The sequence below is a fragment of the Schistocerca piceifrons genome, chromosome 1 (assembly GCF_021461385.2).
Source record: "Schistocerca piceifrons isolate TAMUIC-IGC-003096 chromosome 1, iqSchPice1.1, whole genome shotgun sequence".
NCBI classification, from domain to species: Eukaryota; Metazoa; Arthropoda; class Insecta; order Orthoptera; family Acrididae; genus Schistocerca; species Schistocerca piceifrons.
In genome coordinates this window covers 835137192-835143780 of record NC_060138.1, presented here as the reverse complement: position 1 = coordinate 835143780, position 6589 = coordinate 835137192, and positions in this window count along the sequence as shown.

Here is a 6589-nt window from a genome sequence, read left to right as displayed (position 1 = left end):
TGTCATCTTCATGGTGAAGTGCCAATCATCTCGCTAATGGTCACACTTACTGTGCTGTACGCAGTTAAGTAAAAACTTCGCAAAATTCGAAAAGCTTGTAATGAAAATTAGGAGCGCTGTGATTTTATGTTTGGTGCGTGTTACATCATATGTTGCTGCGTATGATTTGTTTTTTTTTTTTTTTTTTTTTTTTTCCTTAGACTTGCGAGGGTCTCTATATATGTCTCTGATCTCGAGAAAAATGGATCGTTTGGAACGTGTACACTCCCGAATGTACGTACGAGAATGAAATATTCGGAATATACAACATTGATAGTAGACAAGAAGGAGAGTATTTCTCCAAATCGTTAACACACAGAATTTCCTTATCTGTGGCGATGTAGCAGAAACTATAGTTTTTATTTTTCCAGACCAGAACTGTAATTTTTAAGAGTCTTCGACAGCTACTGAAAAAGAGAATTCTCAAGAATGAAAATAGCATTAAATTTCTTCTCTCATGTTACCGCAAACCGAAAAAATGAAGTTTTCCGTAACAATTGGCCGCACTGGTCGCGAATTGCTTGTTTACTGAGGCAATGTTTCAGAATTGTGTCACAATATTTATTGTTTGTGCAAATTATTCTACGTTTTGACAAAAGAAACACAACTAAAGCCATCAACAAAAGAAATGTAGCCACTAGCCATAAATGATGCATTTTCAAATTGAAAAGGTTAACGATTCACACAAAAATAAATCACCAATTTTGGCTGAATTCCCATACCCTGTCATATTTTTAATAGCGAATGACTGGAATAGAAACTTACAAAAGTGTTTTCTTCCTGTTCTTGATCTGAGCAATATAAAAACGATGAGCGTGCCTTTCAGGCAGAATGATACGCACATCTCAGTTGCTGGTTACTCAACTACGTCTTGCCAGACTGGCAGTGTGTGATTCGTCAATAAAATATTATTCCAAAATTGTTAAGGCTTTCGTGGCCACTTGGTGACAAACTGCCTATTGGCTTCTGTCTCGGGTTCGTCGGCCGGCGTTCATCTAATGATTTTACTGACGGTTCGTCAGCATGAGTGGCTGGCATTGTCAAAGCTTCACTCTCCATTGCCAGTGGTGAACTGGAGCCGAGGTGGCATGGTGCCGAAGGGAGCATATTGGAGTCCCACAAGACGCAGCAAACTCACCGCAAGAACACGGCGAGAGAATAGTGCTCCCCCTTAAGATATCGGGGGTCCGATACAAGGCCTAAAAGGTAAAAGTTCGAAATGTGTCTCTCCACAAAAACGTAAATTTTGCGACAAAAAAGAAATCGTGTGAAAACTGCAAGGGCGAAATTACGAAGCTAAATGAACGAATTAGTAGCCTACAGTTCGTAATCAATGCCCTGAAAATGGATATTACTAAAATTCAAGAAAGAAAAACTGAAGTGAACACGCCACGTTTTCTGCAAGATAGTTCGACAGTTTCCGAAAAGTGGACAAAGGTGAAGTGCAGCGGCCGCAAACAAAAAGTACAAGATCAAGAGAATTGTGAAATAAATGTCAGCTTCGTGCACGACAACTTATTTCAAGTACTTTCCACAACAGATTGTGGAAGTGCAGAGTTTAGTGATAGTGCTCATGAACCATGTGAAAAGCAAAAGGATCTTGTAAATAAGCCAGAACAAAAAAAAATCGTTGACGCAGAAAAATAAGAAATCCGACGTAAATTTAGTAAACAAACATCTGCCGACCTTACGTAGTTCCGATGGATTATCCGATTGTGTGAAAAGAAAGAGGAAATAAACAGCGGAGTTAGGCCTACATTTTGTAGCTCCAAAACAATTACAAAAATCGAAATATGTTCAGACAGCCAAGGGCGAAACATAGCTACTGACTTTCGTAATAAAAGCAATGTGAACTTAACTTCCATGGTGAAACCAGGTGCGAAATTCTGCACAGCAACTGCACTAAGCCACGAAAAAATTCCCACATTAAGCAACAAAGGCTTTGCCGTTTTCCTGGCGGGAACAAACGACGTCGCAAGAAACGAAAAACCAGTTCTGTTGCTTTCACTAAAAAGGCGAACTAAGATGTACTAACGTCATTGTATTTTCAGTGCCACATCGTCATGACCTAGCGGAATGGTTCTGCGTTAACAAAGAAGTGGAAAGTGCAAATAGTTTAACAGATATGCAGACGATTTGAAAATGTGACTTTCATTGGTATAAGCAAACTAGGAAGGAGATTCCGTACTAGACATGGTTTCCACCTAAATATATTAGGAAAAAATTTCGTAATTGCAAAAATAATAGAAATAGTAAATGCAAAAACGAAAGTAAGTTGTGACACTTCAAACGTAATTCCCCTCAAGGACAAGACCCACAAACAACTTGGTGAATCTGAAATGAAGCATCACCACTACAAGACAAGTGTGATGTTCTGACATCGCAAGAAAACACCCCAAGTGCTAGCAGTTCACAAGGAAGCATATCAATAACAACAGAACCAACACCTGAAGTATCAGAAACAGCTACACCATCATCATTATCATCATCATCAACAACAACAACAGAAATGCTACACCACCAGCAGCAGCACCCTATCCCAGTGAACGACCTACAAGGTGCAGAAAACGTGTCCTTCTGGAGGATTTTTGGTATCTCTCCAGGGCAAGGAACGGAGTATGACACCACAAAATGTAAATACAAATGTAACCAGTTCTCATCCTCATCATCTGCATATTCTAAGCTTTAACATTCAGTGTCTTAGAAATAAATCATTAGAACTTGAGGTAGCTATGAACAGCGCAAATATTGACTGCATGTGCATTGTGGAGCATTGGTGCAGAAGTTTTGAACTAAGTCGCATTAATATTCATCCGTTTAAATTGGGAAGCCAATATTGTAGAAAAAATACCAAAAATGGAGGTGTATGTATATTTACCAAACCAAGTATCAGCTATAAAAGAAGGTGTAAAGCTGAATCATCGAGTGTGGAAAATCATTTTGAAGCAGCAGCTGTGCAGTTGAATGAAATACAGGGAAAAGTCATAGTCTTAGCAATATACAGACCACCTACTGGTGATGCAGACATATTCTTCAACCAATTAGAAATATTGCTTAACACTCTGTTCACCGATAGAGCCACTGTAGTTGTGTGTGGTGACTTCAATATTAATCTTATGAGTGAAAGTAGGCAAAAAGACCAGTTCCTAAATCTGTTATGTAGTTTCAACCTGCTTCCACACATACACACTCCCACAAGAATAACAAATAATACAGTCAGTCTTATTGATAATATATTTTCAAATGTAGGACGCACAGAAGTTGAAGTAACAAATACTGATTTGGGATTATCAGACCACAATGCTCTTGTCCTCAAAATCCCTTCAAGGCCACTGAAAGAGAAAAAAAACCATGTACAAAAGAAATTTTTTTACAGAAAACTGTGTAGAATTCATAAATATGCTAACTAATGAGGCTTGGGCAGAAGTACTATCCCTAACAAATACAAATGATGCATATAACACATTTTATTCCATTTTCATGGGATATTTTGAAATGTGTTTTCCTAAAAAGCTGTCAAAAATCATGTCACATGGCAATACAAAGCCAAGTTCTTGGATCACAGCTGGCATCAAAACTTCCTGTGGAACCCTAAAGAGACTAATTTCTAAAACGAAAACATCCACAGACCCACAATTCATAGAATATGTCAGGAATTACAAGAGGGTATATAGAAAAGTAATTGCTAAAGCAAAATTCATGAGTAATGATAGTTTTATAAGACAGTTTGAAAACAAATCGAAAGCCATGTGGGGTATTGTGAAGACTGAAATGGGGAAGAGTTGTGAAAACCAGGACATTAATCTCAAAAATTTTAAAAATGTCAATATTAATAAACAAGATTTGCCAAATTATATTAACAATTATTTCATAAATGCAACAACTTCATTAAGCTTAAAATTTACAAACAAGGAAAAACCAGAATATCCAAAAATAGCTTGTAGGATGAGGGTAGAGCCAACAAATAAGGGTGAAATGTTTAAAGTGATACAAAGCTTGAAACCTAAAATTTCGGCTGGCATAGATGTGGTGCCTGTGTCAATCATAACAAGGACAGCACCACAAACCGCAAAGCCCTTTGCTCACATAGCCAATTTATCATTCAGTGAAGGAGCTTTTCCAGAAAGGCTGAAAATTTCAAAAGTGAAGCTATTATTTAAAAACGGCGACAAGTATAAGGTAAAAAACTATCGCCCAATATCTCTTCTCCCAGCATTTTCAAAAATATTACAAAACTGATGAAGCACCGAATCAACAAATATCTAAATGACCATAATTTACTAAACAGAAATCAGCATGGCTTCCAAGCACATAAAAATACCGAAACAACAGTAATGTGCTACACTGAACAAATAATCAAAAATCTAGAAAAAGATTATAGTGTAGTAGGAGTAAATTTAGACCTCACCAAAGCTTTTGACACTGTGAACCAGAACATTCTTTTAGAAAAATTGGAAGTGTTGGGTATATATGGGATAGGAAAAAATGGTTTGAATCATACCTAAAAAACAGAACACAGGTTGTAGGACTGACATCAACTTACTCCAACCACAAAATAAATTCAGTATCAGAGGCAAAAAATGTAGAAATAGAAGTACCACAAGGCAGCGTCCTAGGGCCCATATAGTTTCTTGTCTATATAAATGATTTCCACACCTCAGATGATGCAGCCAAAGCAATAATATTTGCAGATGATACTAGTGTGATAATAAGTGCACCAAAGCAATTGCTACCAACAACTGCTGATAAAGTACTAAATTACATCCACTTTTGGTTCAATGCAAACAGATTAACACTGAATGTAAATAAAACAAATTATATGCAGTTTGGGAAAAGATGTCAAAATGTAAATCTCGATCTGGTGTGGGGTGACATCCACAAAATTGCTGGGGATTCATGTGGATGAAAACTTAAATTTTAATGACCACGTAATAAAACTTGCACAGAAACTTAATTCAGCCTGTTTTGCCCTCAGAATTATTGCAAATGTTTGTACCTCAGAGGGTGCCAGAATGGCATATTTCGGCTATTTTCAATCTCTTGCCACATACGGAATAACATTTTGGGGTTCCACAACAGGGCACCTAAAACAAATTTTTTTGTTGCAGAAGAGGGCCATCTGAATAATAACTCACAGTCATCCACAGACACACAGCAAACCCATATTCAAAAAGCTTAGAATACTTACTATACCATCATTATACATATACAAATGTGTATTGTATGTCAGGACTCACATTGCAGATTTTCAGACAAATGCCGACTTTCATAACTACAATACCTGTAATAGCGCAGCACTCCATACTCAGCGAACAAAAAGAACGAATACACAAAGGCGTGTGAGCCATATCGGTGCAAAACTGTACAACGCACTGCCAGTCAACATCAGGCTGTTAGAAGATGATAACAAATTTAAAACAGAATATAAAAAATTTCTAGTAGAACAATGTTTTTATTCTGTAAATTACTATGTAGGTCAATAAATTTTTTCTGATAATATTTATAGAGGCAAAGTGGAAAATACTCTATCTGTACATAATCATTCATTACCTAATCATTCATTACATTTACATACTTAAAGGACAGCTGTTGTGTGATGTAAATATATACTTAAGCAGTGTTGTGTACATAAGGATTTGCCGTTTAGGGAGGACAAAACTAAAGCCTTATGAAAAACAGACTATGCATTTAAAATAACAAGCAGGGATGTACACTCCTGGAAATGGAAAAAAGAACACATTGACACCGGTGTGTCAGACCCACCATACTTGCTCCGGACACTTCGAGAGGGCTGTACAAGCAATGATCACACGCACGGCACAGCGGACACACCAGGAACCGCGGTGTTGGCCGTCGAATGGCGCTAGCTGCGCAGCATTTGTGCACCGCCGCCGTCAGTGTCAGCCAGTTTGCCGTGGCATACGGAGCTCCATCGCAGTCTTTAACACTGGTAGCATGCCGCGACAGCGTGGACGTGAACCGTATGTGCAGTTGACGGACTTTGAGCGAGGGCGTATAGTGGGCATGCGGGAGGCCGGGTGGACGTACCGCCGAATTGCTCAACACGTGGGGCGTGAGGTCTCCACAGTACATCGATGTTGTCGCCAGTGGTCGGCGGAAGGTGCACGTGCCCGTCAACCTGGGACCGGACCGCAGCGACGCACGGATGCACGCCAAGACCGTAGGATCCTACGCAGTGCCGTAGGGGACCGCACCGCCACTTCCCAGCAAATTAGGGACACTGTTGCTCCTGGGGTATCGGCGAGGACCATTCGCAACCGTCTCCATGAAGCTGGGCTACGGTCCCGCACACCGTTAGGCCGTCTTCCGCTCACGCCCCAACATCGTGCAGCCCGCCTCCAGTGGTGTCGCGACAGGCGTGAATGGAGGGACGAATGGAGATGTGTCGTCTTCAGCGATGAGAGTCGCTTCTGCCTTGGTGCCAATGATGGTCGTATGCGTGTTTGGCGCCGTGCAGGTGAGCGTCACAATCAGGACTGCATACCACCGAGGCACACAGGGCCAACACCCGGCATCATGGTGTGGGGAG